Genomic DNA, 25,772 nt, shown 5'->3' on the forward strand with positions numbered 1-25,772 from the left:
GCATGGGGACTGGATGAGTCTCTCATATGATTAACCCAGTAGTGGAAGATCCTGAAATTTTGGGCCGGCTTTAGAAGAGACTCCTCCATGAGGCATAAATTGTGACTTTAGTTCATTGACTAAGGAAGCATCAAGAAATCAGCCTTTGTCAGTCCTCAAGAGAACTAGCACTCTCCACTGAAACATCCCTATTATTTTCAAAAGATATGTTACTACCATGTGATGTTTTCTGAATTCGCTGAAAATCCTTAACATCTTGTTGTCCAATCAGAAGCAAAACCCAGGTACTCATTTGGAAGAATCCTTACCAGGTATTCCTATTCTGTTGTAGTAAAAACAGAAAAATCTATAGTTTCTCCTCTGCAGCCACCTTCTCCCAGCTTGCATCCTTCAGGTTGGCCCTGTAGTTCCAGCTGCTGGCTCTTGGGTGACTTTGCTCCTGGACTAGTTTCCTGATCCCACTTACTCTGCAGATTGGACAGAGGGGAGATGCCCACCTTGTTCTTCTTCACCCAGGTATTGCCACTAGGTGCCTTCCCATTTGGAAAGAGACTTCAAACAGATATAAAGAGGCCTTGAATAACTCAGGATCCTACAAGAAATGGAATTAAGACTCTTCTTGAGATTTTTTGAGTCAAGAATAATCCTGGGAAAAGGCTTATGGGAATGAGTGAAGTCATCCCAGAGAAAAAGCCATATTGAATTTCTTTTTCCTCTGGAAACCCCAGAAGTCATCTCCAATGGCTATGTCTCTGGCCCTGACTCTACTATGAAACAAAGTCCAGTCTACCACTGTTGTAAAGGGAAACATGACTCTTACTTGAGACCATCTCTCAGCCTGTCTGCTTTTGTTTTGTGTGATCAGTGACCAAAATCTGCTTTCTCCAAAGGCCTTCCTGTCCAAAAAAAAATTTTTTTTTTTTGGCTCAAGTTTTTGCCTCTAACTTTTCCTGTGTATCTAATTTCTACGTTAGCCTGACAATCTGCAGTCCTGGCTCAGGCATGTGATGATGTAATGCTTTACCACCCAGAATAATGTCAATGATTCCAGAAATAACTTACTGGCTTGAAGATATCGTCTAGAATTTCACAAGATAACAAAGTATTATCATGAGTTCTGCTGTGATTGACAAATTAATGTGAAAAATTCAAAATAGTTTACCAGTTTAAAAATTGGAGAAGCATTTGGCCAGTATTCAAGACCCCTCCACCTCATATAGCTTGGGTTCAATTCTTTGCCTCAAGGTCCCAATTCCAGCTTCCCGCTAATGTGCGTTTGGGGTAGAGGGAGGGGTTCCTTGCCATCCGCAAGTGTGATAGGGATGGAGTTACTAGCTCTTTGGCTACAATGTGACCTAGCCCTGGTTGTTTTGGTCATTTGGGGAGTAAGCTAGTAGACAGGAGCTGTGTGTGTGTGCTCTTTTCTCCCTTTCAAATTACAAAGCAGATTTTTTTAAATTAAAAAAAGGCTTCTTCCTAAATTGAAAAATTCCTTTTTCTCTGAGTATACATGAGAGGCCAAGAACAGTTGCTTCCTGAGCCATACAATATTAAAAAGGCTTTTCTTCTTCCAAATGTTCACTCTCCGACCAGAGTCAGGTTTCTTAAATCAGTATGACTAAATTAAAAGGAAATACCAAGAAGAAAAACAATGCCTGTATTTTAAATACTTAATCAGCAAAATCACTGACAGTTCAACCAGATCTCAATAAGATACTTCATGATTTATTGCTTAAAAACAAAATCCTCAGGAATGCTTCTATCGATTCAAAAATTTAAAGTAAAATGTATTGGTCATTAGATAGAGTAGCATCTACTAGTATTCTAAACAGCATGTTAATTTCCACTCTTTGAATACTCAATGAAACTCTCAAAATCAGCTCAGCAGAGGGCTGCTCTCATTCAGTTGGGAAAATGGTCATATCTAGCATAATAAATCTGCTACCATCAGTTCTAACAGAAGAGGGTGATCTGGTGTTAGACAGGGAGTGAAGTGACCTACCAGAGGCACATGGGGTAACAACTCCTGAGATTCTACATTCTCTTTGATGCCAAAATGACATATACAGAATATAAGACTCTAAAAAAATGATCTTTCTCTAATCCTGGGTTGTACATTGGGCCAAGAGCAGGATATGAAATTTCCAAATGAAAAATAACCTATATGTGTTATCTCAAATTAAAAAAAATTCAACCACTCAATCAAAAACATACCTTTGAGATTCTGAAATTGCAGTATGATATATGACTAAGACAATATCCTTTTTATTTCCTTTCACACAATAGACACACACTTATAGGAGAGAATTCTATTACTATGCCACCTCAACCCAGGCAAATAAATTTTCTTCATAGGGCTCCCTGTCTCTGAATGCCTCATTGTCTAGAGTGCTTCTCCTGCCCCAATGCTTTGCTCATTATAAACCAACTAGAAAATGTTACGACCCTAAGAAAGAAATCAAGACTCCAAAAGGTACATTACCATTATTATGAAAAAAGGGACAAATGTTTCAAAAACACGTGGCATAATCTTCAGGCTTACAAATTTTAAAAGAAATGCACATACATTAAAACAACTATAAGTTACCATTTGTTATATATTAAATTAGGAAAAAATAATGAAAATTCTCCGAAGTATCAAAGTAGCAAAACAGAAATATATTGTGGATAATGATGTAATAACTAGACTTTTACTCTTTTGGAACATAATTCAATGGTATATATCCAGAATTATAAAAGTGTTCTTGTTGTTGGACCTACTAACTATAGAATTTCTCCAAAGAAAAACTCTCAACCATAAATACAATGTGTGCATGATGATGTTTGTTTTACGAATACCTACGATACAAAAATAAAATGTAAAAAGAGGACAGTATTTCAAGAAATGTTGCTTGTGTGCAATACAATATCATGCAGCCATTAAAAATTACAAATAAAACAACATGGAAAACGTCACCATCCACTATTAAGTAAAAATGTTAGGGATGGGCATTTGGCACAATGATGAAGATGCTGTGTGGAATGTCCACATCACTTGAGTGTCTGGGTTCAAGTAAGGCTCATCTTCTGATCTTTCTGCTAACGCATGCCCTGGGTAGCAATAGGTGATGGCTCAATTACTTGGGCCCCTGCTACTCATGTGGGAGACTCGGATTGAATTCCTAGACTTGGCCTGACCCAGCCCTAGCTGTTCTGAGTATTGTTCTAAGTATCTCTCTCTCCCCCCTCCTCCCTTCTCTGTCACTCTTTCGAAATAACATAAATAAATAAGTAAAAACTAAAATAAAAATGATATTACTTGGGACTCTCACATTCCATATCAGAGTGTCTAGATTCAAGTTCCAAGTCCACTCTCAATTCCAGCTTCCTGATTATGTGTACCTTGGGAAGCAGCAGGTGATGGCTCAAGTACTTGAGTTACTACCACCTACATGGCACACCCAGATTGTATTCTTAGCATCTGGCTTCAGCCTGGCTCAGTCCCAGCTATGTCAGGTATTTGAGGAGTGAACTAGTGGACAGGAGATTTCTCTCTCTCACTCTGTCTCTAACTCCCTTTCAAATAAATAAATTTTAAAAATATAAGAATGTATATAAAAGAAAAACATTAAATGATATGCCCACTATGATTATAACTGATGAAATAAACCTATGCATAAGGACAGAAGCTGGAAGGAGAAATACTTTGCAATACAATCAATCAAGTGTGTTATGGTAAAAGGATTAGGAAGGAGTTATTTAATGGCCTTAGGTATTAATATTGTCATAATACTATTTTTACAACTTAAAATAAAATTTGAGGGATAAGGAAGAAATTTACTTCCCTCCTCAGACATCTTAGTTTTGTTCGTAAAGCCCAAGGCTTTTAATCATCTCTGTGTTTTATTCATCTCTGTGATATTCTGAGCACTAGCCCAGTTCTCTGTAGCATCATCATATACTCTCATTTTAAGATAATAATGTAGATTTCTACTCATCCTACATCTAATGACTAAGAAACAGCTAAGTAATGCAGTATGTCCTCGGAATGAATGCCAGAGAGTAGCTGAATTGCATAACTGGTCCCTCAAAAATCTGGAATTAGCAATGTTTTTTCATTTGTTTTGGGAAGTTTCCTTACTAGATAACATCGATGCAAATCCTCTATCTTGCTCATTCAGTCTGGATCCATCAAAATTAATGTAACTGTTCTTGTGTGACACTGACAATGCACTTTCGGAGAAGGAAAAAATTCTGCAAATTAACACTAACAAAGGATTGCCACATTTAAATGGTTAGCTCTTGAGAATCCCATCACAATTACATAATAAATAAGGCACATTTACATTTTCTAGAAAAGATGTTCACTGATACTCTGTGCTAACGCAGGGGTATCTATTTTCTCATAAAATCTGAATTCTTGTTCCATGATGAAACTAGCACATTTAGGTCCTAGGTTATTTTTTCACAACTGAATAGGTTTTCTCTTAATTTAGAAAAAGCAGTGTGTTGAAATAATATATAAAAACTGATAAACTTAATTAACAATGACAAACTTTTTCCTTAAACTTCATTGTTGCTTTTCTTACTGGTCAGACATGAAACTGATTTGAAAACATGATAATATGTAATAATACTAGCTAATACCGCATGTTAAAATTCTGTACTGGTTTACATATGTATTTTATATTTTAGGGCTTCTGTTAAATTCACGTTTTCAAGAGCTTTCCCATCTATAACTTTATCTCAGTATATCCCAGTGCACAAGTAAATAGGTATTACATTTATTAATAAATTGAAAAATAAGATAGAGCCTCAGCAATAGTACAAATTCAGTCAAAGATATTGCTATATTTCTTTAGTCTCCCATTAACATGTGGGGATTTTTTTTAAGCTCTTTTCATGGCTGATTGTGTGAACAACACCTGGGGAAGCAACAGTTTCTTTCTCTGCATGTGTTGTTTATAGGTAAAGTTTGTTACAAATGGTTTTAGGCAAAGAGGGTACTGGAAAGTGACAGCAAAGGTGTTATTTCTATCATAGCTAGAGGAAGAAGGTCATATTTTGCTTGAGGAGTGGCCAAAAGGAGAATTATTAGGAGAGAGGAAGTAGAATTCATCACCAGGGGTCGTGAATGTGATGGATTACCTGGAGGTATGGGGTCTTGGAATGTTAACCCAAATTATCTAGGCACAGCAGTCACATTAGGGCTTGGTGCTGATCATCACCACAATGGTTCCTTGGCAACCTGTTTAGCACTAAGATTATCAACACACTAAAACCTACTCTGGCAAGATAACCCATTAACAACCAAAGTCAACTCTCAAGCCAGGCTCCAGCATCCCTCCTTCAAAGAAACTGCCTTATTAATTACCTTGACTCCTACTGAGAGCCCATTTTTTAATTTTTACTGCACTTTAATTTCAACCATAACTCTTGCTCTTAATGGTATTTGTCTTATATTAGTCTCCATTTTTTTCCACATATGATTTCATTCCTCCCAATACAGTGAATTATTAGGGAATATGTATAACGTTTTTTAAATTTTTTGGAGGCCCACCACCAGCTGAGACTCATACAGTGATGGTTGAAAATAAATTTGTATTTATTATTAACCTATTTTCCTTTTAACTATCACATGGAAAATATTCTTTTACATATCTTTTAAAAAATGTATTTATTTATTTGAAAGGCAGAGTTACAGAGAGGCAAAGGCAGAGAGAGAGAGAGAGAGAGAGGTCTTCCATCTGCTGGTTCACTCCCCAGATGGTCACAACGGCTGGAGCTGCTCCAATCCACAGGCAGAAGCCACGAATTTCTTCTGGGTCTCCGACGTGGGTGCAGGGGCCCAAGCACTTGAACCATCTTCCACTGCTTCCCCAGGCCATAGCAGAGAGCTGGATCAGAAGTAGAGCAGCTGGGACTCGAACCAGCACCCACATGGGATGCTGGCACTGCAGGTGGCAGCTTTACCCACAACACCACAGCCCTGGCCCCTTATTTATCTTTTTTTAAAAAAAGAACACACATGGGGCCGGGGCTGTGGCACAGTAGGTTAAGCCTCTGCCTATGGCACTGGCATCCCACATGGGCACTGGTTCAAGTCTCAGCTGCTCCACTTCCAATCTAGCTCCCTATTAATGGCCTGGGAAAGCAGCAGAAGATGGTCCAAGTGCTTGGACCCCTGCACCCACATGGGAGACCCAGAAGAAGGTCCTGGTTGCTGGTTTTGATCGGCACAGCTCCAGCCGTTGCCGTCTATTTGGAGAGTGAACCAGCAGATGGGAAGCCTCTTTCTCTGTCTCTCCCTCTCTGTGTCTGTAACTCTGCTTCTCAAAGAAATAAATATTTAAAAAAAAAGAACACACAGAAATAACTTATTGCAATACATAATTAGAAAATTACTCAATGATTCAGGAGGCAATGTGCTATAGACAGTACAAAGTTGTCAACAGAGCTGGCTCCACAATGAGTGCTTGCTAAGATTGATGCACACTGAATAAAGGAACAAAAGGAGATATATTTCAAGCTTCTTATTTAGAAAATTAAATGAAATGTTTCTAAGAGAAACGGATTTGAAATTATAATCAAATATGCAAAATTCTTAAAGGCAATGCTTTATAAATGATCAGAAGTCAACTGGATAACTAAGAAACTGAATTTGGGGTACATTTTTCATCTAGAATTAACAAAATTTCAGCATATGTCATTTAATAAAACACATAATTTTCTAAAACTTTAGAGTAGAATGGGGAAAAAACTTCTAGACATCAATGTACTCATCATCAAAGTTAGTTTCTTGCCAGTTCATAGAGGTTCCAGATATATTCTCTAGCCTACAGCAGCCAGAAACCCCCTGTTTTCTCTCCATGCCTCTCCAGTCAAAACCAACAGCCTTGCAGCCATTTGGGGAAGAAACCAGGAGATGGAAGCGCTCTCTCGCTCGCTCCCTTGCCCTCTCTCTCTCCTTACTAATTCTGCCTTTCCAATAAGTAAATCAATCATAAAAAAAATTAACCGGAAGATAAGGACACTGAAGTAGAAATGAAGTAGGCAGGCATACAGGCTAAAATTGTTTAGGTTTGTGAGCTGGAAGACCACATCTTCACCACGCCCCTGTGTGACCTCATCCCCCTACCTGGCCAGACCTGGGTGCCAAACATCCAATCAGGTTAATTAATCACTCCCCTTTGGAAGTGGGTTAAAAGCCTGGGACACAGTGTGTCTGCTCTTCTCTTCTTCCCTGGACTCTTGCCAGGAGGCGGGCTGGCTGTAGCCCTGGGCCACGCGCCCTAGGCTTTCTGGCCCAGATACAGGCCTAGATGCTCTTCCACGTGGCTGGTTCCTGGTGCTCGGTATGAACCCCTATTCAACTCTCTCTCTTAAATGAAGCCCTCACTCTCCTATGCACCTTTCTCACTAAATAAAAGCTTAAAATGTACCATGCTGCCTTGTTTATCTGTGCCGGTATTTAGAATTCTTCTCTAAATATTAGGCAAGCACCCTCTCGGGCTTATTAATATTGGGGATTTAGTAATAAGCCTGTGGTGAAATCGTATGGCACCCCAAATTCCAGTAGCACATGTGGCACCCCAGATAGCACTTCTGGGGAACTTTAAGGGGCCACATCTGTGTGGCCAGGGAGTGCAGTGGAGGATGGCCCAAGTACTTGAGCCCTGCACCCCGTGGGAGACCAGGAGAAGCACCTGGCTCCTGCCATCGGATCAGCGCGGTGCACCAGCTGCAGTGCGTCGGCCGCGGCGGTCATTGGAGGGTGAACCAATGGCAAAGGAAGACTTTCTCTCTGTCTCTCTCTCTCACTGTCCACTCTGCCTGTCAAAAAAAAAAAAAAATTTAGGGGGTCTTGTCCAATATCAGAAAGAGTTCTGTCATTGCTAAGATGGATGTTATAGTGGAAATCAACATGTGTATTTGCTAATAATGTCCAAGAAGGGAAAGGTAACATTTGATTTCAGAGGCAAAGCCCAGGCTTTGTTTGAAGATAAACTTTTTATGAAGCCTGCTCAATCAACTTTGTTTTTATCCAAGATAGTACAAAGCCGACTACAAAAAGTTCGTATTTACTAGAAATTGCTCAAATGCTTCAAATAAAACCTAAAAGCCTGGAAACACTTAGTAACTGTAGCCATTCTTCAAGCGCTCAAAACGTATATGAAGAGCACCAAGTCTGAGATAAATGCACTAGGTTTTATGTCTACAAACATAGTTACCTTCTGAATTTGGAGAGAACGCTATATATTCTTTGTATCTAAGATCTGTAAAAGTAAGAACAACATAATAAAAATTGCCACATCCCACCCTGACATGTCTACAATGGAACTACCAGTCAGTTTGAATAACTGGAGTGGCAAAACAGCAGAAAGTTTCCTGATTTCCTGTGTTAGGCTAGATAATAAATGCATAATAATTATTGGGATCTCTCTCTCTCTCTCTCTCTCTCTCTCTGTCTTTCTCTCCCTCTCTCTCTCTTTCTCTGCCTCTGCCTCTCTGTGACTCTGCCTTTTGAATAAGTAAATAAAAATATATTTTAAAAAAAAGCTTACATAGGGAAAGAAAATGCTTTTGGTTAATATGAAAACTGTTCTTCCAAGCTGCAGGGGGTAGCAATGCGATGTACATGGGAACCAACAAAACCTGCCACCTGAACTGGCACCTTTTTTCAAGAAGCCAGAAATGTCATTTTTTGCGAGAACTTTCCCTCCCTCAAGCAGTCTCCTGACTACAGATATCATCACCAACTTAGAAGTGTGACTCTAGGGCATGCTGTAAACAGTCTTTAAGGGAGTTAATAGTGACTGACTGATTAATACTTGTTACTGGATTTTTTATTAGATTTCATCCCTTCTGGGTCTCATTTCCCTCTCCCTCACAATGTTTCCTAGGGCCAACTCTCAAATAGACTGCTTATGCCCAAAGTCTAATCTGAGAGGTCTGCTTCGGGACAGATCATTACCCACCTCCATGTCAGCAGGCCTGGAGCTAAGTGTACACCAATCCCCAAAGACTCTATAGCTCACACCACGGCTGCACATGTACTTTCCCATGGCCCACTGTTGCCACCCAAGTTGCCTGCCTGCCCTGTGGACTGCAAAGCTTATGACCCAAGTGTCAGACCAACTCCCCTAATTTTACAAAAGAGCCACTGAGTATGGACAGGAACAAAGACTTGCCCAGTTAAAACGTACAGCTCCCAGTCCAGGGCTCTAAATGCCCAATTTTTCCACAGGTAGAAGCCACTTGCCAAATGATTTCTGAAGACTGATGGATGCCCGTACCTGTTTTCTATTCTTGACCCATTTCTTTGTCCTCTACTCTATTTGCATTTCAAGTGGATGAGGATTGGAATTCCTGGAGGACAGTATGAGATGGTTAAGACACAAGCAAGAAGGAGGTGTTACTTGGCACTCACTGATACCAACTTGCTCCTCACACCCCATGAAGGGATGCTGCTGATTGGGAGCAGAAGAGAGCAGGAGGGTCAGCTGGCCAACCCCAGAGACGGAGCAGGGAGAGATTGGGATGAAACTCACGGAACCGGGGTAGAAGAGAGAAAGGAGAGTGGCAATGAGATTGGGAGTCAATTGGATTGTTTTTTTTCTATCTCAATAATATACCTGAATTGAAAAACAGATTGAAATTCATCCTGATAAAACAATTGTGAAATTTTGGTCAGAAAACTTAGGAGACCCAGGTTAACGACCTAAATTGTCATGTAGCCTTTGGCAATTGGCCTCAATCTGACAAATGGGTGTAACATGATCCCTGCTTTGCCTGTCTCACTGGGTTGCTGGTAAAAAAATAAAATAAAAATATGTGCAATGGTTATTCTGTATGGAATACTTACAATATCTCAGACAATGTGCTAGGAGCTTTACATATATTTTCTCATTGAATTCTCACAATTTTGGGACTGGTTATTATTAACCCAGTTTTTTAGATCAGAAACTGACCAGATGAACTTAGACATGTACCCACAGTCACACAATTGTAAAGTGTTACACCTGAAATCCAAACCCAAGCTATTCAGCTTTAAAGCCCAAGCCGTTCTTTGTAAAAGCACTTACAATAAGAATACTTCATTATGAATCTCATATTTGAAGCATCACCTAATTCACTTTCTATTTCCAAAAACACAGAATAGGCAGGTATGTAAAGGAACTTCAATAACAGAACTGATAATGGCTTCACAGCACCATGAATTTTGGGCCACTATCACAACCTTATTGGTGGTATGTTACTATGGTTACTGAATTATTTTGAATAGGGTAGGAGCTGAGATTTAAGCCAAATTTTACTTGGTAATGAGCAGCGTATGAATGGTATTAGTTTAGTCTCATTTTAAAGATGTTGGGCTTTCCTTACAAAACAAATTCACTTTCTAAAGGGACAAATGTCTGTGGATTCCCACATGATTTTATGAAAGTGTTCACAGACTTCTTTAAAAGCCTGTGCATTTTAAGTGTTTGGCTTCAAGTAACTGAAGTATGTTCTGATGTGGAAGGCTTGTATCCATCTGCTTGGAACACCATAAAAAAGCTCTTCTGCCTATCTACCCACTTTCCTCATTAATTGACTTGTCCCAGAGTCAACCCAGAGATAACCCACCAATATTTGGAAAGATAATGACAATGTAAAATAAAGGAATAAAATTAAGATCTGTAAGTAAGTATACTACTGCATTCTTCTTCTATTCGCTCCCACCGAAAGCTTCACTATGACAAAATTGCTGGCATCACCTAAAATAGGTGACTGAGCCTCTAGAGCCACACATTTTGATACCATTCCTCCCATATCCCTTCTGAAGTTCACAACCACACAGACTCACAGGCAAAGACTTCCAGGAAATCCCCAAATACTTTGGAATCAATTGTGAAGCCTTTCGTGCGCTCGTAATTGGGAAAAGAAGGAATGTGAGAAGTTCATAAAATAAGACAAATAGCTCTGGGAGATCAACACCTAAAAGCAACATTCTGGGCTTCAGAGCTTCTGTATCAGTGCAGTTCACCAAACATCCATCAAGAATTTCCTAAAAGCTGGGCTTTGTGCTGTGCCCTTGGGGTCCCTGCATGTATAAACAGCATATATCTAGGGAATTTGTTCTAGGACCTTTTTTGCTCAGACAACTGATGAGTTAAGTTGGTAGCTAGAAGCCTAGGACCACTTTTTAAAATATTTTTCCTCCATGGTCACAAAGTATGTCTAATTAAAATCTCTTCCCTAGAAGTGATGCAGCCTTTGACAAGGATGTAATCTCAGAATGTGAAATTTCACCAATCCTGATATCACAAGGTTAATCATTGAAGAATAAAATGATGAAACAAGGAATCTGTGTTCCTGGAAAGTTCATACTTTTTCTTGGAAAGAAATGTAGTAACAAAGTGACTGAAAATTTTTTTCTTGCAAACATCTCTTCATATCTCATAATATATGAAAATTTAGTCTTGAAGCATTTGTTAAAATTACAGTTTTACTGTGTAAAACAAGAGTATGAAAACTATCACACAAAGAGTATTCATAAGCTTCTTTTCTCCCCCAGCTTCTAATTCCCTCTCCTCTTTCCTGATTCAGAAAGGTTGCATCTTGTGAAGAAAGCATTCAATTCTGACCATGGAAAGTGTTCTGTGAAAGAAAGTGGAGAGGCTGACACGTAACAGGAGTTCCACCGAATGGGAAGAGCAGTTGGGTGCAAAGAAAGCAGATGGGACGACCAAGGGGATGTTGTGAGTGCAGCTGTGGACCTTGCTTTCCTCCTCTTCAAACCCCCTCAAAAGGCTTGAGTGATCCTTACTTATTTTGGCTAATAATTGGTAATTACTTTGGTTTTTCAGCTGTGCATCAGACCACACTGCCAGTCTGAAGCTGAAACCCATGTATCTGGACGTGATAAGGACCTCAGAAAGAAGCAAATCCTCGTCATCAGACAGGAAGAAAGACAGGAATCCCAAGAGGGAGGAGAGGCAGGGATAGAGCTGCAGACAGAGGCCTTGCCTGACCCGCCTGGCAGATGTTTGCCATGAATGCATAAGCAGCACTTCCTACTTGGAAATGACGGGCGAAATGAGAACTCCCATGAGCCCTTTATGCCTGAAGTGTGGGCTCCAAACCAAAGCGGGAGAGGCTAGGGAGGCGTTGCTTTGTGGTCACACAAGTGCCTCCCCTTTACATCCCACAGGTGCTAGCCTGAACCTACGGTGGCCTCCTGGCATCCAGAATGGGCTGCCGGGTCACTGGGTTCTAGTCAGTCAAGACACCCATTGCATTGGCGTCCCTCTTGCTCCCCTCTGTCAGTAATCACCACAGACTTGTCAAGTCCCAGGGAACTACGTCCCATCCTACACAGACAATAAAGAAAGTCAGATGCCCCTAACAGGACTGATTTAAAAGCTATTCTGAAATCAATAGCTGAGATAAAAATCTTTTTTTTCCCCCTTGAGAATGGACCTCAGAATACGTCTTCACACTGTCTACCTGGCAAAGTTGGCAAAAGTCAGAAAGTTAAATTTTCTACATGCATACATGTAAGATAGATCCGAAGTACTTTTACAATTAAAATAAGGTTGAGAGTGAGGGAATGAATATGCCTGACACACTTGATCCCAGACTTGTATGAAAATGCCCAACAAAACATAAAGCATGGGGGAAATCTGTAGCCATTCACCTCCTGTTAACTATTTACTCAAAGGTTCCTAAGCATCAATTGTAGCTCTAGGTGCCAGATAACAGTTGAAACTAAGATAGGCCCGGCCCCTCCCTTTTCTGCCTGCAACCTTGGAAGGGTTCTATTTATATATCACAGAATACCATCACCATAATGCCATCTGCTCCATACACAGAAAAATCAGTCAGTTTAAGAAAAATATAAAGGCCTGCTGAAAGTTCTCCTCTCCTGTAGAGTTGCCACTACATCTTCCTACCTCAAAGATAAAAGTGAACACAAGTAGAGATCTATGCTGGCATTGAGCAAATGAACTTAATGCTATTTTAAGAGTGAGTTTTTGGGGAAGGGGCAAAAGAACAAGTAAAACAGATTTGTCAATGTTAAAATTCTACTTATTTCTTCTTTAACATATACTTATGAACACCCACTATGGTTTGAATGCCCATTCCAAAACTCAGGTTGAACTCTAATTGCCACTTTAACAGAATTGAGAGGTGGCATCTTTAGGTTATGAGACACTGCTCTCATAAACAGATTAAAGCTGTTATCTCAGGAGAGGGTTCCTTATCATAAGAGTGGGTTTGTTGTAAATTAGGCGCTCTCTTTTCTTTCTCTCTCTTTCTGTCTCATGTATACCCACCTGCCCCTTAACCATGTCATGATACAGTGCACAGGCCCTCACCACAGGCTCGTAGCACAGATCACCACAGGCTCGTAGCACAGACATCTCAGCCTCCAGAACTGTGAGACAAATACATCTCTATTGTTTATTATTTACTCATTATATAATATTCTCTAATAACAGCAGAAAATAGACTAAGACACTGTTAGTGACAGATCATGCATATACTTCTAAGCACCACATGGAAAATTGAAATGCTTGGGTCACATTCTACCTAATATAAATCGTCCTTATAAACAGAATACTAACCACATAGATTCAGCAGCTGCTGCTAAGCACCAACTGAGTAAACTCAAGAAATGAACTAGATGTCTGGATAGTACTGCAGGAACTGCCAACATAACGTGTTCAAAATGAAACTAATTATCTTTCCTTGAATCGTGTTCCTCCTCCTCCTTTTTCTATTTTAGTTAACGGGAGCACCATTCACCAGCCTTGGCAAAAACTCTCCTTTTCCCATATGTTGCACATTCAATTGATCACCACTACTGGTTGCTTCTAAAGCAATACTGCCCCTTAAGAACAGCCCTTCCTGTTTATTTGCACAGCCTTTGCCTAAATCCAGGTGCTTATCATTACTCATTTGGACTATTCCAACAGACGAATGTGATCTTTCATCTTCTTTCACTCCATATTGCCATCAAGTAATGTTCCACATTTATTTTCCTTATCTCCTATAAATACAAATTCCTAGGTAAGGCATGGAAAGCTCTGTGCAAACTCCTACAAAATAACACCCAAGTTTCTGGTGCTCATCCTGAATCTTCCACCATTCCCGAAACTCACAATGCCTATTCATGACTTGATATCTTTGCATTTTCTGTCTTAGGTCTATAATGGACTTCCTTACCCAGCCTGCAGGGTAAACTCTGACTCAGACTTTGAAATTCTCAAATTTCTTCCTCTGTGCCACCAACAAACATGCTCCATTCTTCATTGGCTACTACATTTATTTTGCTTAATCATAAATATCTGCTCACATAGCCACCTTCTTAACCAAATCAAGGGTTTGTAAGGGCAGGGACAATGACTTTTTTTCTTTTTTAAAAAATGTCTGTTCATATCTTTTGCCTATTTCTTTGTTTTTAAAGATTTACTTAATTGTTTGGGAGGCAGAGTTACAGAAAGAGAAGGAGCAATAGAGAGCGAGATCTTCCTTCCATTGGTTCACTCCCCAAGATGGTGACAACAATCAGTGCTGGGCCAGGCTGAAGCCAGGAGCCTGGAGCTTCATCTGGGGCACCCACATGGATGCAGGGTTCCACGTACTTGCTCCATCTTCCACTACTTTACCAAGCACATTAGAGGGGAGCTGGGTTAGAAGTACAGCAGTTAAGATCTGCACCCATATGGGATGTCAGTATTTCAGGGAGTGGCTTAAGCCAGCGTATCACAACTCAGGCCCCAGGGACAATATCTTAATGTATCTTCATAGTAACAGTGCCTACCAGAGTGCTTGGTATGCAGTGAGTTCTACATAAATAATTGAATTTCAAAAAAATTAGTGGGTGGATGGGATAGAAAAGTGAAAAAGTATATCATGTCAGAGCAACCAGGAAAGATTTCATGACTGGTAACTAGATTTGAGCTTCACTTTTAAAAGAGGATAGGAACTGAACAGGAAGAAATGAGGCAGACAGTGGCCATGGGGGCAACTGTATAACTAAGATTATAAAGGATTAAGTAGAGATGATTATATATTTTTTAAAAAGTAGTAGATCCGTTTGGCTATAGCAAGTGACTGTAAATAAAAGTTGAGGACTGGAGTCCTTATCACAGTCAATAAGGTCCCAATCACTCAAGTGTGATGACTTCTCTAACCTGCTGTCTTTGCAATTCCTAACTCACAGCACCTAATCTGCCTTCATTCTGTCTTTCTGATATACCATGCTTGTTTCTGCCAAGGGGTCTTTTTCGATTGCTAATCCTTTGCTTTCAAGATCCCTGAAGGTGGTTCATGTTGAGGTAGAATTTGGTCTGTTCTAAAGGACACTTCTTTGTCCCTGTCTCTAGTGCACCTATTACACACTGTATCACAACACCCTACTTTATTCCTTCATGCCAGTCATCTTTGAAACTTCCAATCCTCTCCCACCACTGTTTACCCAGTATCTAGAATACTGCCTGAGCACAAGTGTAGGTGTCCAATGAGCATTATTTGAATAACGAAGTTTTAGATGAGGCTGGCAATCAGGGTAGACAGGCAGTGGAGGGCTCTGATCTAAATTCCATAGGGGTGTGGGAGTATGTGTACTATACCTATATTATGTGCAAGTAACATTATCAACAATGTCTGTCTGAAAGACATGGTTAAATATACAAACTACTTTCAAGAAAGGATGATGTTAGAAAAATGTTCTGAAAAACTCCCAAGAATTTGACTTCTTTCATAAATCTTACATATGTAATTAACTTGATAAAAATTGGGTGTTTTATATATATTATATATACATATATACATACACACACACACATATGTATATTAGAGACAGAGAAAACAGAAAGAGAGCTCTCAATCTCTTTGGCAAGTGACTGTAAAAAAAAGCTGAGGCCTGAGTCCTTATCACTCCATCCTCAAATGCCCAAAACAGCTGAGGCTGAGCATGGACAGAGCCAGGAGCCAGGAACGCAATCCAGGTCCCCTGTGTGGGTAGTAGAAACCCAATCACTTGAGCCATCATCTGCTGCCTCCTTCACTGGGTAGTGGTGGTTGGTGGTGTTGAAACTGGGAGCCAGAGCTTGGAATTGAACCAAGGCACTCCAATATGGGATGAAAACACCTTATTTGCTGTGTCAAACACCTGCTCAAAAACATTATACAATAGCTAATTTAGTTACTGCACCACTATATCCAGCATCAAATCTTGCATATTGTGATTAATTATACTACCTTTTAAAAATTTAGTATTCTTTGTTGGTTTATTTATTTGTTTGAAAGGCAGAATAAGAGAGAGAGAAAAAGAGAGAGAGAGAGAGTGAGAGCGCACACACTCCCATCTGCTATTCATTCCCCAAATACCCACAATGGCCCTGGGCCATGTGTGGGCTGAAAATAGGGGTCAGGACCCAATTACTTGAGCCATTGCCATTACCTTCCAGGTCCTCATTAGCAGGAAGCTGGAGTCAGGAGCCAGAGCCAGGCATTAAACCCAAGCACTCTAATATGGGATACAAATTTATTAACCACTAGTCTACACATCCACCTCTAGTTAGTATTCTTATATTCCTAGGAAAGTAAACAGTACACTCATTTATGTCCTTTTTGTCTACTTATAACACTAGAAAAATTTTAAAAAGCAACCATTAAATCTTAATTTTAGTTATTCCCCCAGATCTAAATAAATGGAATTTAAATAGACCTAGAAAGTTTAACTCAGTGCAACACATATTTATACAAAGACTGATTTGTGTTGCCTCTTCCATAAGTTTTAAAAAAAATTTAGGTTTTGGAGTTTGGGAAAAGTAACAATATTTACACTCCAGACATAGAGTCTAGGACTTGAGGACGTATGCTTATGTGAATATGGATACCACGCAGGGTAATTATATAGTGAATTTCAACAGTGGACTGGGTTAATTTAGCCCACAAATTTTACTTTTTTTTTTTTTTGACAGAGTTAGACAGTGAGAGAGAGAGAGACAGAGAGAAAGGTCTTTCTTCCATTGGTTCACCCCTCAAATGGCTGATATGGCTGGTGCACTGCGGCCGGCAGGCTGCGCTGAGCCAAAACCAGGAGCTAGGTGCTTCCTCCTGGTCTCCCATGTGGGTGCAGGGCCCAGGCACTTGGGCCATCCTCCACTGCCTTCCCGGGCCACAGCAGAGAGCTGGACTGGAAGAGAAGCAACCGGGACAGAATCCGGTGCCCCAACCGGGACTAGAACCCGGGGTGCCGGTGCCTCAGGTGGAGAATTAGCCAAGTGAGCCACAGCACTGGCCACAAATTTTACTTTAAGACATGGCATGTAAAGTGATAATATCCAACCCCCAAATTTCTGACATTCCATCTTGTACAGATGCCTACTAAATTTGACTATATAAACATTTCTATCATGATGAAAGGATGTTACTATACTTATAGAACTACACGAAATTTCTTACTACCCCATCGCTATTCTGTTCTTTACAAAAGTAACTTTCTTCTTTGTTAATAAAAGGGTAATGAGGCCCTAAGGGACAAATACTGTATGTTTTCCCTGACCTGTGATAACTAATAGAGGACCTAAAAGGCAATCTGTAGAAGTGAAATTGACATTTTGAGAAGCAATGACATTGAACAGCCACATCTTGACTGTTGAGGAAGTTTATTTTTTTCCTTTCTTTTCTTTTACCTTATTTTACGTACCCTTTTTTTTCTTTCATACTAATTGTTGAACTCTTTACTTAATATAGAGTTAATCGTATGTGTACAAAGTTAATTGAAAATAGATCTTAGTTAAAAATAAGGGCATAAGAGATGCAAGAGTAAGGGGGTAGGAGTGTGGGTGGAAGGGCAGGCACATAGGGAAGAATCACCATGACCCCAAAGTTGTAATTGTGCAATGTATAAAGTTTGTAACTGGAAAGCAGTATAGTTCTGTGTACATTCTTACAGACTTACTTCTATGGGTACAATTCAAAAACTTGCCATGGGATCCCAAATCCCCTTAAGCTGGGATTCTAAGTGTTTTAGACATCATGTGAGTAGGATTAAGTGTTAAGTGATCATATGGATAGGATCAAGTGTTAAAATGATCATATATATGGGACTGTTTGGTAATAAAAATAGAATTAAAAAGTAGTGAATGCTCCAACATGGGAAGCAGTCCACACAGCAGACTCATAGACTGACAATCACCTCAAATAGAACTCTGACCTCAGAATCAACCATTAAGGCATTTTGGTTTGGCTGAAAAGCCCAGGGGAGCATTTCAGGCATGGAAAGCCAAGACACTGTGGCAAAAAATGTTCCACATGAAGGACCTCTGTGGGTGAGACCCCAGTGGAAAGAAACAGCCACCAAAGGATGTACTTTTCTCTGAAGAAGAGATTCCACTTTGCCTATGGCCTTGTTGAAATACTGAAGGAGTTTGTGGATCCAGAAGGCTTCCATACCCTAGGCAGCTCTTGTCAAGAGCCTCGGGTGATCACTGATGTCATGCATAAGAGTGTTAATTATTATTAAATAAACAACAGGAGTCACTGTGTGCTAACTTCCCATGCAGGACCTCTGTCCTCATGAGACTTATGAGACTTAATAGTAAAACTTGTTCTCAAAGAATTACTTTGTTTTAGTGTATTAAGTGGAGGATTTTTTTTATGTCATATAAATTATAGTTAGGTCTAAGTACATACAAAAGATGTATTATTCTTGGGTTCCTCTTTAAAGATAATTAAGTTTCTAATAAAAAGGAAAATTACCATCAAGATGCAATGACTTTGAACTGCCCTTGTCTGGACTGTTGAGCAACAGTTTTTGTTCTTTTTTATGTTTTTTAGTTTTTTTTGTTTGTTTGGTTTTCTTTCTCTATTTTTCTTCCTCATACAAAGTGCTGAACTCTTTACCTAGAAATAGAGTTTATCTTCTGTGTATAAAGTTAAATGAAAATCGATCTTAATAAAAAACAAGGCTGGGAACAGGAGAGGGAAGAGGGGAAGGAGTGTGGGAGGGAGGGCGAGTACGCTGGGAAGAATTATTACGTTCCTAAAGTTGTATTTATGAAATGCATGCAAATAAATTAAACAATATTAATTATGTCAATCTGTGAAAAATATTTAATAAGAAAAATAAAAGGGTAATGGATAATTTTCAGTTCTACCATGGCAATGTAATTTCCCTAAAATCCACCCCTCCCCAGTGATGATGCCTATAAACTCCCGAAAAGCCACACAAGAAGAGCAGCACTCTCTGAAGAGCATGAACACTACCATGAGCAGGAAGACTAAGGACGGCAGCCAAAATCTGGAGAAACACTCCACTCCACGTGGGGATTGGCTTCCCAGTTATACTTCTCTCTTGCACCTTTGCCCTGAGGGTGAGCCAGTCACAGTACAGTTCTGTACTTACAGCTCTGAAGGAAACTTTGCCATCCCTCTAGCGAGAGGTATAGGGAAAGAATTCCCTGCAGCCAAAGGGAGGGGGAGAAATCTGAGAGTAAAGAGACAGGAGAAGGAAACACCTAGTTCTGTGTAAGACCACACAGGTCTCAGACTAAGTAAAAATAACACATGTGTGGGACAAGCCCCAAGCAGCACAGCAAGCACTTAGAGAACTGAACAGAGGTTTGAACCACTGCCAACAGAAAACAAAACAGAACGAATCAAGTTGTCTCTGACACCAAAGCAAGTTAATTGTCTGCTAAAGCCAAACAGAGGATAATAGAATCCAAATCTTAACCTACATAACATTCACAATGTCTAGGGTAGAAATATATACGCCGGCCTCAATACAAAGACAATCAACAGAAGCCAATCCTGGGAAAGGCACTGTGGCACAAAGGATTAAACTTCCACTTGGGGCGCCTGCAACCCTTATCAGAGAACTGGTCCAAGCATAGTTACTTCGTTTATGATCCAGCTTCTTGCTAATGTACCTGGAAGACAAAAGATGATGTTCCAAGTATTTGGGTTTTTGTCACCTACATGAAGTCTTGGATGGAGTTCTAGGCTCCTAATTTTGACCTGACCTTGTTATTATGGGCATTTGGGGAGTCAATCAGCATATGGAAAAACCTCTTTCTCTCTTTTATCTTTCAAATAAATAAATAAATGTATTTAAAAAATAAGAAGAAACTGGCAGGCGCCGCGGCTCAATAGCTAATCCTCCCCCTGCAGCACCAGCACACCGGGTTCTAGTCCTGGTCGGGGTGCCGGTTCTGTCCCGGTTGCTCCTCTTCCTGTCCAGCTCTCTATTATGGCCTGGGAGTGCAGTGGAGGATGGCCCAAGTACTTGGGCCCTGTACCCCCATGGGAGACCAGGAGAAGCACCTGGCTCCTGGCTTCGGATCAGCACAGTGCACTGGCCTCAGCGGCCATTGGTGGGGTGAACCAACGGAAAAAGGAAGACCTTTCTCTCTGTGTCTCTCTCTCACTGTCCACTCTGCCTGGCAAAAAAAAAAAAAAAAAAGCCAATCCTGAGAAGAGTCATATGCTGTTTATGAAAGGCAATAATTCTCTGCTATGAGAAGAAAAGGAAAATAAACTTGAAATGAATGAGAAGAAAATCTCAGCAGAGAAATTCAAATGCCAAGAAAGACATGTAGTTTATTTTAACCAGAAAAACATAATGTCTGGAATACAAAGACAAAAAAAAATGAAACTCACTATTGGACTACCAGAGGGAAAAGGAAAATTAAAATACAGCAGTAAAACTTATATGAAGAACAGAGGGAAAATTGAATGAAAAAGGAATGGACAAAAGTTTAGAGAACTTTGAGATAATATAAAATATCTAAAATATTTTAAATGAGAGAAAGAGAAGATATTGAGATATAATTTTGAAGGAATAATGAGAAAGTGCAACTCTAATTGGATGAAAGACATAGACTTACAGATTCATTTACCGCAGTGAACCCCAAACAAAATACACTAGAAGGAAACCATGCTTAGATAATCATAACCAAGCTGCTAAAAACTAAATATAGAAAAACACATTTTGAAATAAGCTAAAGAAAAATTATACATGGCATACAAGAGAAAATATTCTAATAATCATGGAATTGTCATCAGGAACCCTATAGAACAGGAGACAATAGAGCAACATCTTCAAAGTGCTAAAAATACAAAAGGTGGGGCCGGTGTTGTGGTATAGTGGGTAGAGCCACCACCTGGAACACAGGCACCCCATATGGACTCCGGTTTGAGTCCCACCTGCTCCACTTCCAATCCAGCTCCCTGCTAATGTGCCTGGAAAAGCAGTGTAGAATGGCTTGAGTACTTGGGCCTGTGTACCCACATGGAAACCCAAAAGAAGCTCCTGGATTTGGAGCAGCTCAGCTCCAGCAGTTTGCGGCCATATGGGGAGTGGACCAGCAGATGGACATCTCTCTTTTTGTCTCTTCCTCTCTTTCTCTGTAACCCTGCCTTTAAATAAATAAATATTTTTAAAAAAATTTAAAAAGCTGTCAAAATATCCAGAAAATATTTCATTCTTTAATAAAGGGCAAATAAAGATTTTTCTAGAAAATTCTAAGAAATCCTTAAAAACTATTACAGCTAATCAATAAGCCTCAGCAGGGGGTAGGTTTTGTGGTACAGCAGGTTAAGCTGCCATTTCACATACCCACATCCCACACTGGAGTACCAGTTCAAGTCTTGCTCCTCTGCTTCTAACCTAGCTTCCTGCTGATGTCCCTGGGAAGGCAGCAGATTATGGCCCAATTGGGAGATCCAGATGGAGTGCTGGCTTCTCATTTCAACCAGGCCCAGACCTGGATGTTGTAGGCATTTGGGGGAGTGAAATCGTGAATCTCTCTCTGTCCTACCCTCTCTGTCATTCTGCCTTTCAAATGAATAAATAAATAAATAAATCTTAAGAAAAGAATATTTTTAAAAAATGAAGTTAGCAAGGTTGGAGAATGTAACATTAATATGTGAAAATTAATTTTACTTCTCTATACTAGCAATGAATAATCCAAAACTGAAATAATTTCATTCATAATAGCACAAAAATAATTCAGTATACAGAAATAAAATACTATGAGCTTCCCCACTTAAACTCTTGAAAATGTTCTAGCTGCTTTAAGTATGGATTATGACATTTTCCAGTAGACTTTCAATGTGTATAGGTATAATACATATAGCAATCATTCCATAAAAAGATAGCAGTAAGGCATGGTTAAGGCATCCATATGGCTGCAAGGTATCTATATTTTACCTGAAGTGGTACAACCATAACTCCAAGGAGATTTTTAAAATTCAAATTAATATATTCAAAAGTTATTATATAATTTAAATTCAATACCAAAAGTATTCATATAATCTAAAAGGGGGAGCAGTCAAAAAGTAGAGAGAAGAAACAGGGGAAAATGATGCAAAGGTAAATCCATATAAAAAATACTAATTACATTAAATGCTAATAGTCTAAACTTTCCAATTAAAAGGAAAGAATTGACATGGTAGGAAAAAAAAAGCTAGGGGCCAGCTCTGTGGTGTAACGGGTTAAAGCCCTTTCCGGAAGCGCCGGCATCCCATATGTGTGCTGGCTCTAGTCCCAGCTGCTCTTCTCCCGATCCAGCTCTCTGCTATGGCCTGGGAAAGCAAAAGATGTCCCAAGTCCTTGGGTCCCTTTACCCACGTGGGAGACCTAGAAGAAGCTCCTGGCTCCTGGTGCAGCTCCAGCCGTTGCGGCCATTTGGAGAGTGAACCAGCGGATGGAAGACCTCTCTCTCTGTCTCTACTTCTCTCTGTAACTCTGTCTTTCAAATAAATAAAATAAATCTCTAAAAAAAAAAAAAAAGAAAAAAAGCTAGATACAACTACATAATGCCTAAAAGAGACACAATTTTAACAGAAATACTCCGAGAGATTTGAACAAAAATGAATAGGAAAAGTATAGTATGTCAAAATTCATAAATATGAAGATCATAATTGCTGTATTAGTGTAGGATAAAAAATAGACTTTAACACTAAATTTTTTACTAGACATAAAGGCAGACTTTTCATAAAGGTAGAAGGACAATTTACTAGGAAATGAAAAATTATAAATATATGTATACTTGATAATAGACTCTCAAAATATATGAAATAGAAATTAACAGAATAAAGATGAGGACCACCTGTTAGAAGTGATTTTTCCTTCAGTTTACTCTTTTTTTATGGAACTTACATTCTAGAACCCCCCGGCCTCCAATAGCAATATAAATTTATGTAAAACACAGTGACAGGGATGGGGAGAGAGAGGGAGGGAGAGAAACAGAGAAAGATCTTTCATCTGCTGGCTCACTCTCCACATTCTGGAAATAGCTGGGGCTGCACAAGGCCAAAGTTAGGATCAGGAACTCCATCCAGGTCTCTCACTTGAATGGAAGAGACCCATTATGTACAGCCTTAACAGGTACACTGGTAGGAACTAGATAAGAAATGAAGTATCTGGAACTTGAACCAGAACTCTAGTGTGGGATGCAGGTGTCCCAAGTGGCTACTTAACCCAATGCACCACAGCACCAACCTAGTTAGAGGTCCATTATGTACAGCCTTAACAGGTACACTGGTAGGAACTAGTTAAGAAATGAAGTATCTGGAACTTGAACCAGAACTCTAGTGTGGGATGCAGGTGTCCCAAGTGGCTACTTAACCCAATGCACCACAGCACCAACCTAGTTAGAGGTCTTAACATCTGTCCCTCAGCGACTTACAGATGAGAATTTCTTTTTTAATCCCCAAAGAGATACAAATACCTGATGAATATTATCAACCAGCTTTATCTAATTAACATTTGTACAATTACCATCGGACAACTGCAAAGTATTCCCTTTTCTCTGTGTTTACTAAGACAGGCCATTCACCAAGATTGAAAAAGTCAAAATTTAATTGATTCCAAATCACACAGAATTTGTTCTCTGAGCAAAACTGAATTAAGTTAGAAACGGATGGTATTAAGATAATCAAGGAAATACTTAAATAACTGGAAATTAAATCACATTCCTAAATACTATGTGGATCAAAATCAGAAGGGAAATCCTATGATAATCTCCAATGAGCAACAAAATTAAAATTTGTGGGGTGTGGCTGAAGTGGTGTTTTGGGGAAATTTACATGACTATATTATATAAGAAGAAAATCTAAAATCAGTAACCCAAGGTTCCACCTCAAAAAGCTAGAAACGTAAGAAAAAATTAAACTCATAGAAAATAGAAGGAAGAAAATAACAAGAATTATAGCAGAAATAAATGGGGAAAAAACTAGAGAAACAATAAAGAAAAGCAACAAAGTTGGTTCTTTGAAAAGATGAATAAAAGGACAAGTTCCTAACAACACTGATTAAGAAAAAGGAGTATAAATAGTGTCTTTATCAAGGAAGATTTATCAACACAGATCTCAGAGACATTAAAAGATAATAAGAGAATACTAAGAACAATTTTATACCAGTTTGAAAACTTAGATGAAAAGGACAAATTTCTTGAAAGAGAAAACAAGTTTAAAATTGATGCAAAAAGAAACAGAAACTGAAGAGACTCATATCCACTAAAGAAATATAATTTCTTATCAAAAATTTCCCGAAAGAGAATTCCAGAGCTGAATGCCTTTTCCAGTAAATTCTAATAAATCTTCAAGGGAAAAAAAAAAAAGTCTTACACAAACTTTTTCAGTAAACATTGCTCAACTACTATAACTCAACAACAAATCCCAAATAACAATATTATAGCCGCGGCTCACTAGGCTAATCCTCCACCTAGCGGCGCCGGCACACCAGGTTCTAGTCCCGGTCGGGGCACCGGATTCTGTCCCGGTTGCCCCTCTTCCAGGCCAGCTCTCTGCTGTGGCCCGGGAGTGCAGTGGAGGATGGCCCAAGTACTTGGGTCCTGCACCAGCATGGGAGACCAGGATAAGCACCTGGCTCCTGCCATCGGATCAGCACGGTGTGCCGGCCGCAGCGCGCCAGCCACAGCGGCCATTGGAGGGTGAACCAATGGCAAAGGAAGACCTTTCTCTCTGTCTCTCTCTCTCTCACTGTCCACTCTGCCTGTAAAAAAAAAAAAAATACATTTTAATAGAGTTGTTTTAAATGTGGAGCCCCAGCCAGCGCCGCGGCTCACTAGGCTAATCCTCCGCCTGGGGCACGGGTACACCGGGTTCTAGTCCCAGTCGGGGTGCTGGATTCTGTCCCGGTTGCCCCTCTTCCAGGCCAGCTCTCTGCTATGGCCTGGGAGTGCAGTGGAGGGTGGCCCAAGTGCTTGGGCCCTGCACCCCATGGGAGACCAGGAGAAGCACCTGGCTCCTGACATCGGATCAGCGCGGTGCGCTGGCCGCAGCGCGCCGGCCGCAGCGGCCATTGGAGGGTGAACCAACTGGAGCCCCATTACTATTCATCCCTGAAACAAAGTCTTGGACTATGCACAAATGACATTAGTTACCTCAAAGAACCTGGTTTTAATATATCCTTCAATGAAACCTGGATCTATAACATCAAATTCATGATAATTTTCTAATGATTTGGCTTCATTGAAGAGAAACTATAGCCTGCAGGCCAACTCTAATCCAGGCCTGTTTTGTATTACCTGTAGGCCAAGAATAGGTTTCATGCACTTAAAGTGTTTTCAAAAATATGAAGTAACAGCAGCTACATATAGCCTAAAATATATATAATCTCTGGCCTTTAGCACACATACTTTGCTATCTTTATTACAGCAATAAGTTTATGATAATAAATCATCTTATTGCTTTACTATTGGATGGAGTCACCAGAGACTATGACACAGGCCAGGTCCCCTGTCCTCTTTCTTCCATTTAGCTTC

General features: G+C 39.8%; 1 protein-coding gene across 4 annotated transcripts in view; it reads right to left on the reverse strand.

Moving 5' to 3' along the window:
• Positions 1 to 25,772, reverse strand: part of SLC35F1 (solute carrier family 35 member F1) — a 586,228-nt gene that overhangs the window by 300,854 nt on the left and 259,602 nt on the right. The window lies entirely within an intron of this gene.

This window comes from Oryctolagus cuniculus, chromosome 5, assembly GCF_051225735.1.
Source record: "Oryctolagus cuniculus isolate XC-2025 breed Fujian yellow rabbit chromosome 5, ASM5122573v1, whole genome shotgun sequence".
Taxonomy (NCBI): Eukaryota; Metazoa; Chordata; class Mammalia; order Lagomorpha; family Leporidae; genus Oryctolagus; species Oryctolagus cuniculus.